Raw genomic sequence first — 19,821 nt, forward strand, 5'->3', positions numbered from 1 at the left:
AAAAAGCTTTAGAATTATTTTTGCACTAACTGGATGAGTTATATTCTCTGTTACAGCCACATATAGTCATTCTTTTTTTTTTTTACTGTGTTTCTTACATACAAATATCTTTAATTTAGTTTCATTTCAAAGAGAGTATTTCCTTTATTCATTCATAAGAATGCTGATATCTTTTAAATACTGTATCAAGTCACATTCATGACTTAGGAAGGCATATGAAACACAGGGATGCTATTTTCCCAGGTTTATAGTTGATATAATAAGTTAGATGGGAAATTTGGTGAATTGTATATTTCCTACAATAACTATTATGACTCTGTTTATGATGATAATATTATAGTTTCTGATCAATTCTTTATTTTATATAAATCATGTATTGCTGCCATCTTCACAGATAAGCAAACTCCTTAAACTCTGAATTGAAACTTTTTAACACACAGTACTACTTAGTATAGTTGAGTTTATTATTTCACATTACGATCATGCAGCAGTAGTGATTATCTCTGTTTACAGGAAAGACATGAAGAAACTTGGTAATTATAGCAGCATGAAAATGTTGTTTGAGTTGGTTTGAGAAAATGAGTTTTTTTTTATCAACTTGCAGTTGCTTCAGAGATGCTGTAAGACAATTTGTTTTCCTTAAAAACATCGGTCCTGGTGACTGTAGTGCAAAAAAAAACAATAAGTAATAAACAGTAGGAAAAACAAGTTAATTAATCAATAGGTCAATCACAAAAAAGTTACCTGCAGCAATTTAGATGACTGACCAATCATTTAAGTCATTTTAAAGATAAAATGCCAAAAGGAGAAAAGAAAAAAAAAAGAAAATACAGCTGATTTCAGTATCTCAAATTTGAAGGCGTTTTTGGTTTACAGACTGTTGGTGATAAAGAAGCTGTTTAAACATATGTCAACTTGAGCTTCCTACTCTCTGACATTTAATCCTGAAAATAATAATCAGATTAATCAATAATGAAAATAAGATTGGTCTAGAGATTTAGCTGTAAACTATAAAAACTATAAACTATAAAAATGCCAGTTCTCAGAGTCCCCATGTGACGTCTTCAAATGCCTTGTTTTGTCAGACCAACAGTCCAAGACCCGAAAATATTCAGTGAAGAGTGACATATTACTGAGAAAAACATCACGGTTTAACACCTGAAACCAGCAGATATAAGGCATTTCATATAAGCCATTAACCTGTTATCCAAATGACTTATTATTAACATTCTGTCGACTAATCAGTTGAAATGGTTTCAGATCCTATATTCAGTTTCTAGAGGCGGAGCAATGAGACAAATCACAGACACTTAATCTGAACATTGTGGTAACCATTTAATCATTCAGTCATTTTTAAGGAAAAATGCCAAACAGCTGGTTCCAGCATCTTCTGTGTGACAATTTGATGCTTTTCTTTGTCATAAATGATAGTGAAGATCTTTTTGAACCGTTGGTCAAATCAAAGTAGAAATTTGTACTTGTCACCATGTGGCTCTTATATTGGGAAATTTACTACATCTATGAAGTGGAAGCGCTGTTTTTTTAATTAATTAATTTATTTTTTGGGGGGTCTGGCTTCCACTAACTGACTTTACATTCAGTCTGAGGGGGACCGGATCTACTGACCAAGAAGTCACTGTAGAGGTCTGTAGAGTTTTTCATTCAATCGGTTATTCAGTGATTTGTCATTTGCAGTTTGCAGATCCAATTCATATTGAGAAAGAGAGAGAGAGAGAGAGAGAGAGAGAGAGAGAGAGAGAGACCTTCAAGTCTATCCAAATATTGCCTCCAGTCCGGCAAGTGTTATGAGTGGTCCTATCATCCAGCATAGGCATACCCGAGTAGCCTATTCATTATTCATGTCATTGCAGTTGCCCTGTTATGATACAGTCCTATTTGGAGAGGGCTACCTGATTTGCTCAGCGCGTCCGTCAAAGCCGTGCGTGGCCCTGCGTCGGCTGGCTGTGCGCGCTCATAGGTCGGACCTAGAAGAATCGGAGGGGGAGCAGGCGAGGTACGCGCCTACGAGACTGCGCGCCGCAAGGAGGGGGAGAGGTCCAGCTGCAAAAAAAAAAAAAAAGAAAAAAAAAAAAAAAGAGAAAAAAGAAAAAAAAAAAAGGAAGAAAAAATACGCCGTGACAATGGCAACATCAAGCATCTCGTAAAAGGCAGATAACAGGCGAGGGGGGCGCTGGGAGTCGGGAGTTTGAGTGGCGACGGCCCCTATTTGTCCCAAGAAAAGCGGCGATATTAGGACATGCTGGCTGCCCTGTAGCGCGTTTCCTGGAATACGAATTCTTCCGTGATTGAAAATGGAGCGGCGGGGGAGAGGAGAGTCGCGCTGTCTCCATCACTGAGAGGCGCGTCCACCTGCTATTACTGGAGGCCCGGGCTGCCGCTGCCGCTGCCGCTGCTGCTGCTGCCGCCGCTGCTGGTGCTGGTAGCGGCGGGGAGGGTGGGTGGGGGGAACATGCAGGGGAAGTGCTTGCATTTCGGGGGAAAGACGCATCTCTGATACTGTCCAAAGCAGCGGAGAAGGATCTCATTGCGACGGGGGAAAAAAACGCAGTTCGGGCGCATACGCTCTGGAGGTAGGCAGAGGAAACGTTATTATGCTGCTTTTCAGCGTGCTGTCTGTATTTGAACAGGCAGCCAGCTCTATTAGGCATGCACATGACAGCTCGATTTATACACACACTGATTTATATATCCCTTGCTTTTCCTGATTTGATCTGATCGGACATTTTATTCAAAGGGAGAACACACCAAGCATGCGGTGTAGTAGCAGCCCTGCCTCCTTGGGACAGCTGTCGAAGCCTACATTCATTCGTCTCTGCTCCATCGATTGCCTTTTTCCCTGCGAAAAATACCCCCACTTGTTTAAAGCCCAGGCTCGGGCTGTTCGCTTTAGGCTCCGAAATACAACATAAATACAGATGCCACGTGTGGTGGCTCATTTCGAAGCCAGGGATCTCGCACTGTTTATATGTTGTGGAGACAAACTGTGGCCTGTGGACGTCATTTTGAATCAACGCTATGCATCCCGAGCGGTGCTGCCCCGAAATGAATAAGAAATGAATAAAGGGGAATAATCTATAGTCCACACTAATGAATGATTCATGAATGGGCTATTGAAACCCAATGGGATAACACATCATCTTACAGCTAGGCCCCTCCACTGTGATATGGCGAATAAATGATTCATAAATGGGTTATGGGCACAAATTCTTAAAATTGGCCTAAACATCACCGTAGCAGGGGCACGCACAGGTGCACCAAAGCGTGTGTGAATGCCTGCACTGTGGGGTCACTGGATCAGTAGCTTACTGTGTCTGTGCTCCCCTTAAGGATGCCTCATGACAGATGTTTACTGGATGTCCCAGTCAGCCACACTGCCAGCCAGACAAGCCATGTAGAAAATAATGAGCTGCAGCCCATAATAACAGCCTCAGTGCTGTGGTTTTGTGGAGGTGTTAGAATTAGTTGTTAACTTTGTTTTAAATAGGATTTTAATTGGCTTAAATTTTAACGAGCTAGAAATTTGCCTGGCTGATGTTTATTGGAAATCCTCTCAAGATGGGATTTTCAAATAAGAACTTGGTGAATTTATTGCCACAATTAATGATCTGCACAGCACAGTTATTGACCTGGCATGACTTGGTTTGATTTATGTTCTGCAGCATTTGCAGCCTATTCGACAGCGTGTTTTTTTGACTTTCCAGCATCCACTGGGTACTTGTTGGAAGATTTGCTTTCAAAATAAAATGTAATCTTAAACTGACCAGTCCAGGGGCCAGTTGTAGTGAGCTGTTACGGTGCCTGTCGCTGCCCTCTCCCTGTCTAATGTGAAGACAGCAGTGGAAACCAGATGGAGGGCCATGAATTGATTGAGTCAAAGGGAGCCTATAAGAGGGCCAAATTGAGTTGACACGTTGATGTGGGTGTCATTATCATGTGTGACGGCACAGTGTGCCATTGGGCCTGAGGCTACATGATGTGTGGAGGGGGGAGAGGGCCTCCTGGCCCTGGTCGCCCGGCCTTGTTTGAGGATCACAGATGCGGAAACTAACAGGAGCTATCATATCAAACTGTGTCTCCATTCGGTGATATGCCGCCACGCCGGCAATGGAGGACTGTCTTTACAGCATGTGCCACAAACATCTCCGTCCTGATCAGTCTCATTGCTTTCACTAAAGTGTCATTCTCTGTTCACTTTAAATTGGGTGAGAAATTGAGCCCAATGACACATTTCAGCACCATGGCCCTGTTCCACAGTAGCAAGGACAGCGCTGGCAGGTTTTCTGAAAATGTGTTTAAAATGCTATCCCAGCGTTATGTTGCAGCAATAAAACCAGCAGCTTGTGTACATAGTCTCTTATCTTCCCCTGCCCATGTGTGCACTGTGGCTTCTCCTCTGCTTCAGCCTTAGGCACGTGTTGGGCCTCTACTACCACGTCTGTCGGACGGGACAGAGTCTCAGTTATACAGAATGAACTGATCCTCATCAATCTTCCTTTTTTCGTACAGGTGGACACATTATTCATATATGTGAGGATCATGCTTCTAATTCATATTTTACACCATGTATGTTCTGCTCACTGTAAAGCAGAATAAAGATGAGAAGCAATGATCAGGATACATTACCGGTGTATTGCAAACATTTATTTTATATGATTGATTATTTTTTTAGTAATTCAGTGTTCCCACGTGGCAGAATAGTGGCGAGACTGTCTTTTAAAGTGCACAGAAACTGCTTTTCCTGCCTATTTGGAGCCCTGCTGTGTTTTATGTCTGCAGTTTTCTCTGCACATTGTATAGCTACAGTAAGGGAGCACCTTGGCTCTGTCCCAGTTTATGTAGAAACATGCTGAGCCCATCAGGATCGACTGTATGTTTAAGCACACTGTGTTTATGACAGGCCACTGTATGCAGAGGCCTGCTGCGTCGACCCCAGACCTGCGTTTGGGCTGTGACATGCTGGCTGTGGCCCAGCGCAGGCTGTCTTTTTTTTCTGCACTGCTGCTGCTGCTGAGGTCTGTAATTAAAGGCAGAGGTAAGTCCAGGGGAGAAGGCTGGGCTCTGATTGCTTTTCATGGCCGCGAGGAGAGAGCTGCAGCATGTCCTGAGGGACTGAGGCGCTGCTGAGCTCTTTGCTGTCTGCTCTGCCCCCCAGACGCAAACTGTTCCAGGAAGACACACACACACACACACACACACACACAGACACACACACAGACACACACAGACACAGTTGTACTCATACGCTACTGGCATACTCATGCGCACACACACGTAAACATACTCAAATACATCCTGCTGCGCACACACACACACACACACACACACACTCACAGATACACACACAGTGGCTGACAGAGGCAAAAAATTACATCTGTAGCTGACAGGCAAACTGTGCTAATCTACTTTAAAGAATGCCCTGTTTTAGAAAATATGTGTCAGTATGAGGCAAAACTGTTACAGTGCAGTCGTGTAATGGATTAAAAACAGCGCTATCAGAAAGACATTAAGGATCTGTCCCTCGATTGGTTGCTGGTCAGCATTGACGGAGCAGTTGATGTGTGATTGGGCTGAGTATAGATGTGAGCAGAGGCTGCCTGTGGTTGTCTTGGACCAGCGCTCTGCAGGGGGATGCTAACCCCCCCCCCCCGTCCCCCTCCCTCGCTGTCTCCCTCCCTCCCCCAGCAGCAGCCAAAGCGATGAAGGCTGCTCTGCACAAGCAAGGGCCTAGGCAAACATGGACATGCTCACGTATAGGATCTGGGTGGGCCCCAGTGTTTTTAGGGGAAAAAGGCCCCAGTGCTCTCCTCTCCTCTTTCTGTGGATTCATTCATGACAACTGACTGGTTAAAGCTACACTGAGGGTTTAAACCGTCACATGCCTTACAAGTCCTATCAGAGAGAATCCCGTGGAAGGCAGAAGCAGGAGTACTCTGAGGATAGGAGGTTTAAAAAAATAAAGAGAGAGAGAGAGAGAGAGAGAGAGAGAGAGAGGGAAGCAGTTGGATACTATTTGAATGCCAAGTCCAGCCACGTTTTTGCGGCGTGTTCATGAATTAGTTCTGCCAGGATGATTAAAGTAATGCATCAGGATTTCTGCCATTAACAAATAAAAGTCCAATCAAACCGGGGTCTATTAAACCACTTTCCACGTTGCCTACTTGATCTCAATGTGTAGGCTGATGGCCACTGGGACCAAGAGCACGCAGGCTTGACGTTCATTGCTCATTTCCTGCTTCCACATCAGACCCTTATATTACAGATGGCTAGATAATGTGAAATTTCCCCTGTTTTACTCACACTCTCCCGGGCCCCCTTGTATTTCAACTCGTGGGACTCTTGAAACAGATAGTGAGATGTGATGCTGGGAAATTTGAGAAGGAGGTGGTGGAAAGAGGTGGGGAGTTAATGCAACGGACACAGGTGCACTGACATGAATGGTGTGAAAGCGGCATATTCACAACATGATTCGGGAGGGAGGAAGCTATATGACGGAGCTGGATTTTAATTGGTTTCACACAGTGTGCTCCCATGTATTGTTCCTTTTGTAATGGCACACACAGTGGCAATAACAGCTCTGGTTTTTGTTATATAATAACACTAATAGATTCATTGCCCCTTGTCTAATTTGAACATGTTTTCTTTTTTTAATCTTTATGTTGGAGCCGGGGGAGTCGCATATCAATGTTACGCTGGACGTGTATACTGTCAAGGTCCCGCATACTGCAGTAATAAGCCACCTTCATTAGCCTTATCTTTGATTTGGTGGATGGAAAAGTAAGGGGGTGGGGATGAGAAAAGGAGTTGATGACGACAAAAGGAGCAAAACATAGGGCAGATTGTAGTGTTAGAAAGGAAAAAAAACAGAGGAGAGGAGGGTTGGACATGGTGAGAAGATTAGAGGAAGGGTTGGATGGACAGAGAGAGAGAGGGGGGACTGAAAAAAAAGGGAGAGACATGATAGTTACTATTGGTGGTGGGGGTTCAGGGTGCGTCCTCCCAGCACAGCCGGTCGGAACAAACACACGGCCATGAGACAGACAGTGTTGTTTCTAATAGGAGAGAAACTTGCTGTGCCCTGGATGTTTCCCTGCACCTTTCATTTTCTAAATGCTGTTTTGTCTGTGCGCCACTTAACAAGCCACCAGTGCCTCAGAAAGGAACCATGCTTTATTTGCTGCTGTACATAATTACCAGCCATTCAAGACAGACTTGTTTGCTACTCTAAACGATGTTGTGAATTTATGTACAAATAAGAGACAGGCTATATTTTGCTGTAAATCTTTTCAGGGCCTACAAGTTGAGCGTTTACAATTCACTGCCAGCGTTTGGTCTAAGATTCGTTGTAATTCGTTTCACTTTAATTGTGGTGCTGTTTGTGGAGACTGTGTCATTTCGCCCTAATCAAGCATCACTGGTAATTGAATTGAAAGCTATTTTATCATACGTTAGGTTGGTGTAGAGAGCAGAATGACAAAAGCCTGTTGAGCAGATGCAATAGTCTTCCTGTCAGAGGCAGTCAGCTGACGACTCACACTTTACTTTTCATTTACCATAACGCGCCAGAGGCAAAACATAATCCTTGCGTGACACTTCTAAGCAGAAGTCAAATGAGAAATGTTTTTGAATATCTTAACACGGAGAATGTGAATTGAATTGCATACATGAATTTCAAGTTGGATTTGACCCTGATCTGTTGGATGATGTTGCTGATGATACAACAGCATGACTGCTATTCTACTACGGGTAATAATTATAATCATTCACAGCTAGTGGTCCTTGTCACAGGAGTGGAGCACAATGGAAATAATAATTAGGACTTCTCATTTCAGATGCATCTCAGAAGAGTGTATCAAGTGTGTTCTGTAGCTCTTTGACTTCTAGGATGTACAGCTGTGTGTATACTTGCTTGTTTGTCTGTGTGTGCTATTGCTCAAGTGCGCCAATGTTAGAATTTCTGCTGGCTCTGGGTTTTCCTCAGCTTTGTGACTCCTGTTATGTCTCTCTCTCTCTCACACACACATACACACATACACACACACACACACACACACACACAAACACACACGCATATATTTTAACATCATGACAGTGACCCAGTCTCTGCTGTCATAAACAAGTAGCTAATTGTAGCATAAAGAGACATGAAGGGCCAGGATGCCGGCTCCGCGTTTATTCTGGGCTCACCCCTGACAGCAACACTCAGTGACGTACTGAAGCTCTGTCATGCGCAAACAGACATTTTTCAACCCCCTATCTCTCAGTGCTCTTCTAACCCATTTCCCCAAGTCATCATTCAGCAACACTGTCAGAATGCAACCCACATATATCACAGTTGAGCCAGTAAAATGCTCTCCAGAAGGAGTCAAATATGCACCTTAGCGTAGCCGCCGCTGATAAAAGAGCTAATTTATCATTTAGTCACACAAAGCCTCAGAGATTCTTTGTAATATTTTTGTGTACTGGAATCCAGGAGATCTGAATTTGCTGAATATCTTTCTGGCTTTCTGGGTAATGCCAGAGTTGGTCAGTTGGAGTATTTAGCTTTGTTTTTGAATGGGATGCCACATTTATTTTTCAGTTTATATTTGTAGTCTTGATGCCCCGCCAAGACCAAAGACAAAGGAAAGTATTGTTCTACAGTCCTGTAACACTATAGGTTTTCCAACTACTATGATTAGGGCTGTGTCTCGTATCAAAAACTATAAAGTACTGAAGGCTGGGACTGGATGCTTGGTCAGATTCCTGCTTTTGTTTGCTTTTTTTTCATCATGTATTTTCTGATCAGAACCCTACTTTAGTTAATCAATTAGTTGATCGGCAATGAATAATCTGCAAATATTTTAATAATTGTTGGATTAATTTTTCTTGCAAAATTGCCTCCATATTCCAGATCTTACATTGTTAGGATCTGCTGTTTTTCTGATTTGATTCTGAACTGAATATTTTGAGGGTTTTTGACTGTTGAAACAGAAAAGAAGATGTCACCTTGACATTTTATAAACCACAGTGAGTTTGTCAATCGAGAAAATAATTACCAGATTAATTGGTAATGATAATAGTCCTTTGTTGCACTATAGTTAAAGCAAAATATAAACTTTGGCATTGGTGCCAAAACTCACGTTGGAAATCTTCAAACGACAGCTGACCCGAACAAATGCTATGCAGATGTGCTGTGAATAAGCTGTATTATCTGAAATGCTTAGTGGTTCACCTACTGTAAGTAGAAATGGGTGTATATACACTTACTAGCACTGGTGACTGACTTTAGAAAGAGTAACTTGGTTAAGTAACACATCACTATTTAGAGCAAGTAATCATGCGGAGTACATAATTAGCATCAGGAGTAACATTCCCCTGCAGTGTGATACCTCTGTGTGTGCAGCAGGATCTTCTTCTCATCCAAAGTGTCCAGTAATCTTCCAGTGTGAGCATTTCTATGATGATAAAGCCATGTTTCTGTCACTATGGGCTAAATACTTCAGGAGCATCGCAACACCAGGTATTTTTCTTTTATATTCAAATGACGTTGTGTATAACCTTCTCCTCTGAGATCTGTCTCTGAGGTGTATATATGTATATATATATATATATATATATATATACACACATGCTCGTTGATGAGCGGGCCTTTCTGCCTTTTGTGTGCACTATTTGGGATTTGCTTATGGTTTATTTATGCAGGTAATTCCATTGAGAGGGGAGAGCTGGTGTACAGTCTGCATGCATACTTTGTAGCCATATGATCTAATAGGTTTAAAAATCACTATCAAAGATGTATGCTGCCGCAGTGTTTTTGCTACAGTGATGAGGCCTCTGGAGAGGTGATACGGTATCTATGTGCATAGTGTGTGTGTGTGTGTTTGTACATATGAATTATCTGTTGTAGGGGCAGCTGGTGCACTGAGAAGCCCTCTGTGCTGACTGTTAATCCCAAGGCACACCAGGTCTACCTGGACTTAGTGACCTGACAGAAAATTAGCAATACCAAACACCCGTCTGTCTCTCTCTCTCTTATACTCTCACAAATCTGCCCACAACTATTGAGACTCCACAGTGAATGCAGTGACAGTCTGCCAAGCGCTTGGAAATATGAATGTGTATGTACGCATGTGCACATGCTTATTTGGCCCCCTGAGCTTCTATGTGGGCACGGAAGTTTGTTTTTGTGTACACATGAGTCAGTCGGCGTTTATATTATAATAATAGTAATAATACAATTATTTTTCTCATCTTACACTGTACAGAAATGATAAAGAGTGAAGAGTGTTATTTGGATAACACCAAGTGCCTACAAGGAACACATATTCAGAGGACAAAGGCACTATTGTCGAGAGAAAAGTAAAAATTTTGTAACAATTTACACTTTGACTCCCTCTCTCGGGGCTTTAGGAAATGTTAATTTAGTTCCCATTATAAAATGTATTTAAGTCAGACTAAGAATTAATTCCATTATTCTAGGAGGCAGCTGGGGCTTCTGTATCCGTCGAGACGGTTTGCTGCTCCCTCCTGAGACCTGTGGGTTTTCCCATCACTTTTAAAATCAATTACCTTTCTAACTCCCTCGCCTCTCCAACTCTCTCTAAGTACTCTCCTCATATTCTTCATTAGAAAACCCACCACTTCACCTATAGCTCACTATGAACACCTCAACCGGAACTGTGTATTTTTAAGTGTTCGTGGCACATTTGAGTGCCTCTCTCTGATTTATTATGTCTTACACAGTGGCGTACAGCTGTAGGCCTTTTCACAGATTGTTCTCCGCCACTGTTTTCACAGTATCTAGACACTGTCGCTGTCTCAAATATAAATAGGAAGACAATATGTGGCTGGGTAAGACCTGTTAGCCCTATGTGACACTAAAGCCACAACAAAGACCCTGCTGTACTGCTGCTGGGGAGCGACTGCAGCCCTTGGGAGAGATCATGTTATTCTCCCTTGTGCACCATCTCGCAAACATCTCACCGCACTAACTGAGGGGAATAAGCATGGATGGGTTTGACGGCTGCTTCCTATTTTAGTCATCGGCAGGTAGGCGGATGAGTTGAACTGCGGAGGATCTCTGTGCAGCGAAGTCTTCGTCTAATTAGTTTGTCTAATTATGTCTTTGTGCTGGAAATTTCTCAAATTAGTGGTATCGTGCAGAATGTGAGCATGCTCATTATGGTTGTCATGAGAATTGTTGCGGTGGTTGGAGAAGAGAAGAGAAAAGGAGAGGGAGAGAAGGAGTGTCATTGGAACCAAAAGCTCTCCATGGTCCAAATCCCTTTATCAAATACACATATCTTGTAATGGGAGATGTGGCGCCCAGCTTCGTCCCTGGAATTCACAGGGAAAATGCTGCTTTTGCCTGTGAAACACTTGACGCCCCTCCTCTTCCTCCCTGTGCAGGCTGGGGGGGGGGGGGGGGGCACCTATTTGTGGCAGACCACAAAAGTTCCCCTTTGATTTTCCCTCCTTGTGCGTCAGCTGCAAGAGTGTCACAGCATCAGGGATGTAAGTGTCTCACATGGAGACACTTTTTGATTTTCCCTCCTTGCGAGGTGCCACAGCATCAGGGATGAAGACCCCCTCTCCTCCTCCTCGCCATCACCCACGACTTTGAGCTGGCCACCAAGCGAGGACAAGCCCCCTGGATCGCCTGCTAGCCACCCAGCCATTTCCCTCCCTCCTCTTCATGGCTTCTCCTCTTTCTTCCCCTCTCTCCCTCCTCATTCCTTCCCCACCATCCCTCTTTCTCTCTCTCTCTTTCTTTCTCTCAGTCTCCCTTTTCCCTCTATCTCTCTCCCTCTCCTTCCCCCACTCCTGGGCCTTCAGTAATTGGTATTCCGAGTGGCAGCTGGGATCCATACAAACACAGCAGACAGAGGGAGAGAGTGAGCGAGGCAGAGTATGTGTGTGTGTGAGAGAGGGAGAGAGACATGGAGGCAGGGAGAAAGAGAAAGCCAGCAAGTCAATACGCTGGTTCATTAGAGCACTGAGTCACAGTGGCCGCTGCCTCGTTTGTTTGTGTTTGTCCAATACTCTGTCTTAAGCAGAGCCCACCGCCTCTGTCCGCTCACACTGGCAAACCTGACAGCAACACACCCCAGGCTGCCTGGTCGCCTGTGATATGGGCTTTTCTGTGCCTGAGAGTATTTGGACATACCGGCTTATGAAATAATTACCAAATCAATGGCTTTGAATTAAACCCCAGCAAGGCCTTTTCTCATGATTCTCACCAACACCAGCCCAAGTTCATGTCTAGAACTGGGCCGGTATAAGAAACTGGCATGACATATGTTTGCTCATCTGTATGTTATTCCATAATCATGCTTTGATTGAGTTTTTATTTTCCATGACTGATTATATGTCAGCAAAATGGGATATTTTAGACTGGATTAACTGAGGTGTTGATGAGACACGCGGCGACAAAAAATAGCAGGTCTGATTATGAAGGTAAAGAAAACAGGCCAGTTCTCTGAAATGGAATTTAGAGACAAGAAAAAGAGTGAGAGGTTCCATTAGGAAACAAAAATAGGACTCTGCAGTTATTGAAAATATGAAAGTGGATGTTCCAAAAAACAAGAGGGAGGAGTGTTCTCTGGTCATGGCAAGCTGAGAGCAGACCACTTGTCAGGATATTGAAAGAGAGAGCGAGAAAGAGAGAGGCAGGTTAAGAGAAAGGTCTGAAATGACCTGTTCCTCTCTTCAAGGCCTGTTTATTTTGGAGGAAATAGTAATATGATGGTGGCTGTGGTTGTCTGGCTAGGGCTGCTGGCTCTCAGGGCCCTCATGGTGCACAGTGACCTCTCATTACCACTGCTTGAGGGAGCGTGAAACGGAGGAGATCACTCCAAAGGGCAGCTGTGTAGATGCGCCTAACCTTTTTAAACCATTGGAATACGTCAACCATACAAATAACTCATTAACCTTATCCATTTAAATGAAAAGCTTCTACTTTTATCCCACACCCCCTTCTTCTCTTCAGTATTAGATTTGTTTAATTGGCCATTGCACGTGATGAAAATAGCGAGCCCCTTCGCAATGTGGTGTGGTCATGGCAAGCCATACAGCAGGGCAATTGGGATTTGGCCCCCTTTGGCCCCGACACTTAACGAAGCTGGTTTAAGATTTGGGGGGGGATGGAGAAGAGAAATGGAGGGTGGAGACAGTATGTTAGCATGTGTGTGGTTCTGTTGTTTAGGAAGTGGCCTCTGGCTCTGTACAGAGGCACAGGAGGGCATTGATTGGAGGAGCTCAATAGCTCGAGCCTTTTAATCACCTCGCTCAGAGGCTGCATTGTCCCACAGGCCCCGAGAATATGCGCTGCTAATACCCCTGTGCATATGCACACAGCCACTGGCTCCCAGGCTTCTGCAGCCCCTCACAGACCCACACGGCCACCAATCAATAGGCCTGATTACCTACAGGGAGGAAGACTGGGCTTTGTTCTCATTTGTCCATGGAAAAGCTTGCACCCCTTCCCTCAACATCTTGCCAACTTCCTCCATCCTTTAGACGCAATATGGTAACGTTTAATGACTGTGACTGTGAAATTTGACCTGCTGCGCCTAGACTCGGATCTGCTGCTATCAAACGACTAAATGCTTGTTCTGTGACTCTAGAATAATTGTGCTGTTCTGACCCAGTTGTAAAGAAAACATTTAGACTTACACATCAGGCTTCTAAAAATGGCATTTCTCTCACTCTCACTCTCTGTTTTGCACTCCGTCTCCATCTCTTCTCTCTCTCCCTCCCTCAATCTGTCTCTCTGCCTGCTTGGCTGTCATATCTCTTTATACTGTTTAGAAATGCTGTACATTGTGTTACAGGGTTGTGACTGATAGCCTGCCAATTTCAGCTGTGGCACATCAGAGAGGCTAACCCCCATCTCCTGAACACAGAGAGACCCACATTAAAGCCGTGACAGTGTGCTCCTTTCACTGCTCTCACTGATTCCATACTGCCTGATTAAGTGTTTCAGAGGGAAGCTGGGTTTTCATTTATTATTGGTGAAGGCCACTGGTAGCACAGAGGCCAAAGACGCAACATACAGGAGGGTCTAGATGCAGGAAAACACAGAAACTCCCTCCTGGCATGGTTTGTGTGTTGTAGACATGCTGCAGCTTCACACGAGCGATAGACACGAATTATTGTTCTCTCTCATCAGAGATTCTGAGGCCATTTATATTTCCATCTGCACAGCCTATCAATAAGCCTCTAAGCCGGGTTTCAAAAACTAATAACATCAATGACTTTAAAAGGGAAAACAAATATCAAAGGAAGGCGGCGTATTAGTGAGCGGAGATGGTGGGTGAATATTGAGATTTGAGTTTGTAGACGGTCTGAAGGGCAGAATAAGGCTGTTGTTCCGTCCCATGCCCTCATCATTATTACCTCCTTAATATACAAACACATAGTACTCACACTCTTAGTCTGACTGACGCCCTTCTCTGCATTTTTTGGTCTTGTCTCTCTGGATTTTTTCCCCCCTCTGCCCTCCCTCTCCCATCCCATCTTTCCCTCTCTCTCTCTCTCTCTCGCTCTCTCTTTCACTCTGTGTATCTCCTTTCTTCTCCTTCTGTCCTCTACTACCCCCCTCCTTCCACCCCGCCTGCCCCTGTCCTTTGGTTTTGAAGCCAAGTAAAGGAGTAGCCTTCTGAAGCAACGGGGAAATAATTTGTGGCTCTGAGAACAAAGGGAAATCTTTACTGTGAGAGTAATGGAATGGATTTTGTGATGTGGATGAAAAACATGTCTTCATTTTAGAGTCTCATTTTGAAAAACAAAATACTGATAAAAGGTTGCGATTTAAAGAGAACAATGATAAGGTGTAGTATCTGATGGATAAAATATATCCTTTTCTCAGGATCATTATTATTAGATTTATAGATATAACTTAGAGACATATATTATTCCAAGAAATCACTAGTTTTTGTTAACTATTTATCAGCTGCTTATTATTTATAACTTTACTGAGTGTTTGTCATTGTTATTGTGTTTTGATGGGGAAGTCTGCATCCAAATTGCAGCCACTGCAATTTTGGGACTAAAATACAGGTTTTAAAAGCACCATGTGCAATCCATTATGGTTGCGTATTGACTGGAAATTCCTCAAAGCTCTCGACAGACCTCCATGCTCACTTATTGAGCTGTTATCAATGAGCTGCTTTTGTCTTGGCTCAAGAGACTGTGGACATATTAGCAGGACATTTCTGGTGCTAGAAAAGAGGGAACTGGGGAGCCAAAGATGCAGTGGATCTGTCCACCAAACGCTCGCTCCTAAGTCTCCTCGACTGATATTTTCTATTCACTGATGTCCCAAACTGCAGATTTCTCGTGGCCCCCTTATCTTACAAAGTTGTTTTATTTTTCCACCAATGGCTATCTATGTGATGGAGCCTGTAGGAGAGCTTCTTAAAGAGCTTCATTAAGCCAATGTGCTATTGTCTTTCTGCACTGAACACCACTCATGATACTAAACTCCATTCTCATGAAAAGAAAGAAATTTCTCAACAGAAATTGCAGCTTTTAAAACTTACCTTGAGTATTCTAATGAATACATCAGTTTGGGACTCCTCTGTGTTCCCGATTGTCAAAGTAACCTGAAATTGCGTTATTAAATAATCAAAATTACTGAAAAAATAATATGTGCCATTACTTCTGAAGAAAATGAAGATGTGTGCACAAGTAGTGTTTTAGGATTTAATGACCCTTTTCAGTTTATTGTAGGTTGGCTCTCTAAATCTATTGGTAACGGCCAAGTTGTTTTTCATTGTGAAGTTAGAAAAGTAGTGTTTCCTGACACAGGGAACAAGTGGACACACTGACTTATGAGTGACGAGTGACAGACTACAAATTTAACCAGCAGTCAGTCTGTTCTTTGCCTCACAACCTTGTTCAGGACATGGACAAATGGACAAAATGATTTTCAGACATTATAGATGTTGTGACTTGTTAACTGTAATGTTTTTTGTGCTAAAAAAAACTCAAGCTACCTTTGCAATGGTGTAGAATTTATAGTTAATTTGGGCTTGACTGGTTGTTTTCTTACTTTTCTTACTGAAATGTCCTCTAAATGTCACAGCTAAATAATAAATAAATAAATAAATAAATAAATAAATAAAAATAATGGTTTGGTCTCCACCAACTCTTGAGAAAAACCTGCCAGTTGCTAACTTTTTCTCTTGTTTAATTACGGGCAAGTTGTGAGTTTTTTAGGCTTATAAACATAATCTTGTTGAGAGTGACTTGGGTTAAACCATTAAGTAGTTGTTTTGAAACCAAACGATGAATTAAGTATTAATTGAGGCCATAAAGGTCAGTAGAGCTGCACAGGTGATAATTCTCATGATTAAAGTACAATTAATTAATATAAAAGTGTTAATATAAAAACACTGAGTAATGCTGGTTTGAGGGATGTCTTCAGAGACAAATTCCTACTTGTAAAAGATATGAAGTGAATGATAAACTAACTTAAGGTAAGGTCATGAGCATTTGAGCATGAATGACATCATAGCACCAAAAGATGTTAGCCTTGAGCCACACCCTCATTTACCCCCCTGTACTTAACACAGATATGAGAGTGGTATCAGTCTTTTCATCAAACTCTCAGACTGAAAATAAATAAAAATCTTTGCAAAATGTTAAACTATTTTTTTTAAATCATGTTTTATTTCAATTTAACTCCTTACAGAGATTTTGATGTGTCAGAAACTATGCTGTGAAATAAAAATGCTTTATTCAAGAATTCACAATGAAATGATTCATTGATATACAATTCACAGTATATCTGAGGAAAGTTTTACCAAAAGTTTCGAAATACCTGAATAATATGATAATTATCTAATCTAATAATTATCTATTAATAAATAACAATCAAATAATTACCTTATCTAATAATCTGTGCCATTTTCTATTTTACTTTGAGAAAATATCACTTGCTCTTAATATTAACTTTCCATGAATAGTAGAAAATTATATTTTTTTCAATCCAGCGACTGATAGTATTAACCAAACAATATGACCTCCACAGATAAGCTTTGTCATTCTGAGTTACTTAATGTTATGAAACACCTCTAAATTAAATGCTTATTGGACAAACTTGGACGCAGCTACCGTTGCACCACAGAGAGGAGGGAGACTTTGTAATCAGTGCAGCAGCAGCCTGTCCTGCATCTCTCCTGCAGCCTCTTTCCCCTCGACACTGGCTTTCACTAAGTTGAAAGAGGCGGTGGGGGGAATGACCTCAGCTTCCTCTCTGCTAACTGCTAGAGTCACAGTGTGAGACATGTATAATTTTCATCCATTAAAACATTCGGCAGGGGAAGTAGACCTCACAGCGAAACACCTTTACGGTGCTTTTGTCACCAATCATAAGAGATGTCTGTACAGTCGATTGTGTTACTGCATCACTGTTACTGTTTACAACCAATCAGAAATTGAAATACAAGTTCGTATTTATTTTCTTTAACACTGAGATACAGCCTGTCAGTGTTTAAGTGGCTTAGACAATTACTAATTAATTAAGACTGTGAAATATTTTCAGTTCAATTAACACATTATTATTGTCAATAAGTGAGACAGCTGCAATGTATGTCTGCACTGTGGTGTTAAAGTGGAAAATGTGAGTTGATTGTTTTTCTTGATTTTCTTGCAATCATTGATGACCACAATGCAGCAGTGAAGAAGTTCAGTGTAGATTTCAGCTACTTATTTTTTCGACATGCTTGTTTTTTTTCACACAGATCTCTGTGTAAAACACATCAGTTCTTGTCTGGTGTTAGATTTTTCTTGGCAAAGCAGAACCTTTAATGAATTGGCGTTCAAGTGACAAAGCATAGTGGCTGTGTTATTTATGACAGAAGCAAAGGACGAAGAAGGGTGACATTGTTACAGATGGATGGATCAACAACACATCAGACTGCTGCTGTTCGTTTCTGATATTTCATCGTCAGTCAACATTTTTAATTAAACGTGACCATGAATGTTCCATAATCTAATCGTGTCACAAAGACGCAGCATTTTCAGAGCATTTTGCTTCCTTAATTTGATGGGTTTTTTTTTTTTTTTGCCAAATATAATGTTGCAAGTCAGTTTTGTTTGATGGAAATTTGGAAACCTTTGGAAGGGTGGGAATAGTAAATAAACTGCATTTTGTCATTGTGAAAAAGACGAAAACCAAATTTGGCACTTTTTAATTTTCCACATAAACTAAAGCTGAACTATGAGCGTACCAGTGGCATCGTCATGGTTACAGTAATGAACTTGTGTAAACTTGTACACTTGTCACAGTTTGGTTAGGTTTAAGCACAAAAATAACTTGGTTAGGTTTTGGAAAAGATCGTAGGGTTAAAAGAAGTACTTTCTTAAGGTTAGCAGACCTTCGTTGGTGGTTGCATTGATGCAAAGCATGCGGATAAGGTTAAAGTCATAGTTAAGAAAAACAACACTGGCCATTGTTTTCTTGGAAACAAACAGCAGTGTGAAAGTCCTGTGGTTGGGGGATTCATCCATCCACCGCAACCTCCAGTTCTTCACACAGACATTTTGCTCTTTATGCTGCGTCACCTTACTTCCTCTATTGCTCCTGACATAGTTACTACAGCTGCTAAAGGTCGCCTGATGATAAAATGTAACTATAAGTTGTAATGACCAGTTTACACAGATGACCTCTCAGCCTCAAATGGACTATCCTGAAAATTCATCGACACTGAAAACTGGTTTTTGCTCATGAACTCACGAAGAGTTGAAATGGAGATTCATGGTTATCATAGGACAGCTATGTTTTACAGCTTATGTCAGAATTTGTAATTAAACCTACAGCTTGAGGAAACCAACAAACATGCTAAAAGGTGGTCAGGAGATTAGACTGTTCATGTCCTGAAAGGATCTAGAGGATCTTCCATCCCTGCTGTCACTTTCTCCACATGTCTTTCACCATCTCTGAGCACCAGGAGAGAGGGTGTGAAATAGGATGCTGCCCATGCATACAGCTATTAATCACAAGCCCAGAGGTGGTAAACACTCTTTGATGGTCATTAGAAAACAGTTCTATTACAGAGGTTACTGTGTCTAGCGGTTAACCTTCTCCTCTTTGATGTATAGCCGCGTGGGTTTTTAGAGCGGGAGGAGGAGGAGGGGAAGGAAGGGTGGGGGGGGAGCATCCTCACCTAGACTGGAATGTCCCTTTCAGCAGCTTTTGAATCGTTGTGCAATCATAGTGCAACCTTTTGTTTCCCTCCCATAATGCTCCTCCTGCTAACTCCCCCCCCCCACCCCCTCCCACCCTCCATCATTCCCTTCCTCCCCTTTTTCTCCCTCCCCCCTGTCATCTGAAATGTGCCCTGCATAAGTGGAGGCAGCTGCTTAAGTGCTGAGAGAGGGAGGAGAAGGGGAGAGTGGAAGTGGAAGGAGCAAGGTAAGGGCCGAAGAGAGAGAAACAGAGTCTGACTCACAGTTAGCTTTGCTTTCCCTCCCTGAATGCTGCAGTATCTACTCCTCCCATTGCACTCAAGGTCTCTCTCTCTGTCTCTCTCACTCTTTCTTTCTCTCTCGTACACACACTCACACACATGCTCTCATGTACGCACACACACACACACTTTTGCAAGCATAAATAAGCTGGGTTCAGTGTTTTACTTGAGGATTCTGGGTTGGTGAAAATAATTGTGTATTGTGCTGCCTTGGTGCATTATTGACTTGAGAGGCTTTATTGTCATCTTGTTTTTTTGTTATGAAATTTTAATGCGAACCCTCATAATTAGGGTGACTGTATTTGATGCAGCTACCAGCCTTATCTCTGTTGTGCTTCAGTGTTGG

The 19,821-nt window shown here is 42.3% G+C and overlaps 1 protein-coding gene across 2 annotated transcripts in view; it reads left to right on the forward strand.

The window, feature by feature from the left end:
- Window positions 1-1,556: 1,556 nt before the first annotated feature.
- nexmifb (neurite extension and migration factor b) overlaps window positions 1,557-19,821 on the forward strand; it is a 51,626-nt gene continuing 33,361 nt past the window's right edge. For both annotated transcript variants that reach the window (XR_011694723.1, XM_071506933.1), the window contains exon 1: window positions 1,557-2,591. The gene's annotated coding sequence lies outside the window, so the exon portion shown is untranslated. The remainder of the gene's footprint in view (window positions 2,592-19,821) is intronic.

This window comes from Trachinotus anak, unplaced genomic scaffold, assembly GCF_046630095.1.
Source record: "Trachinotus anak isolate AG129_WGS33_773 ecotype Australia unplaced genomic scaffold, CSIRO_AGI_Tana_v1 ptg000021l, whole genome shotgun sequence".
In the NCBI taxonomy this organism is placed as follows: Eukaryota; Metazoa; Chordata; class Actinopteri; order Carangiformes; family Carangidae; genus Trachinotus; species Trachinotus anak.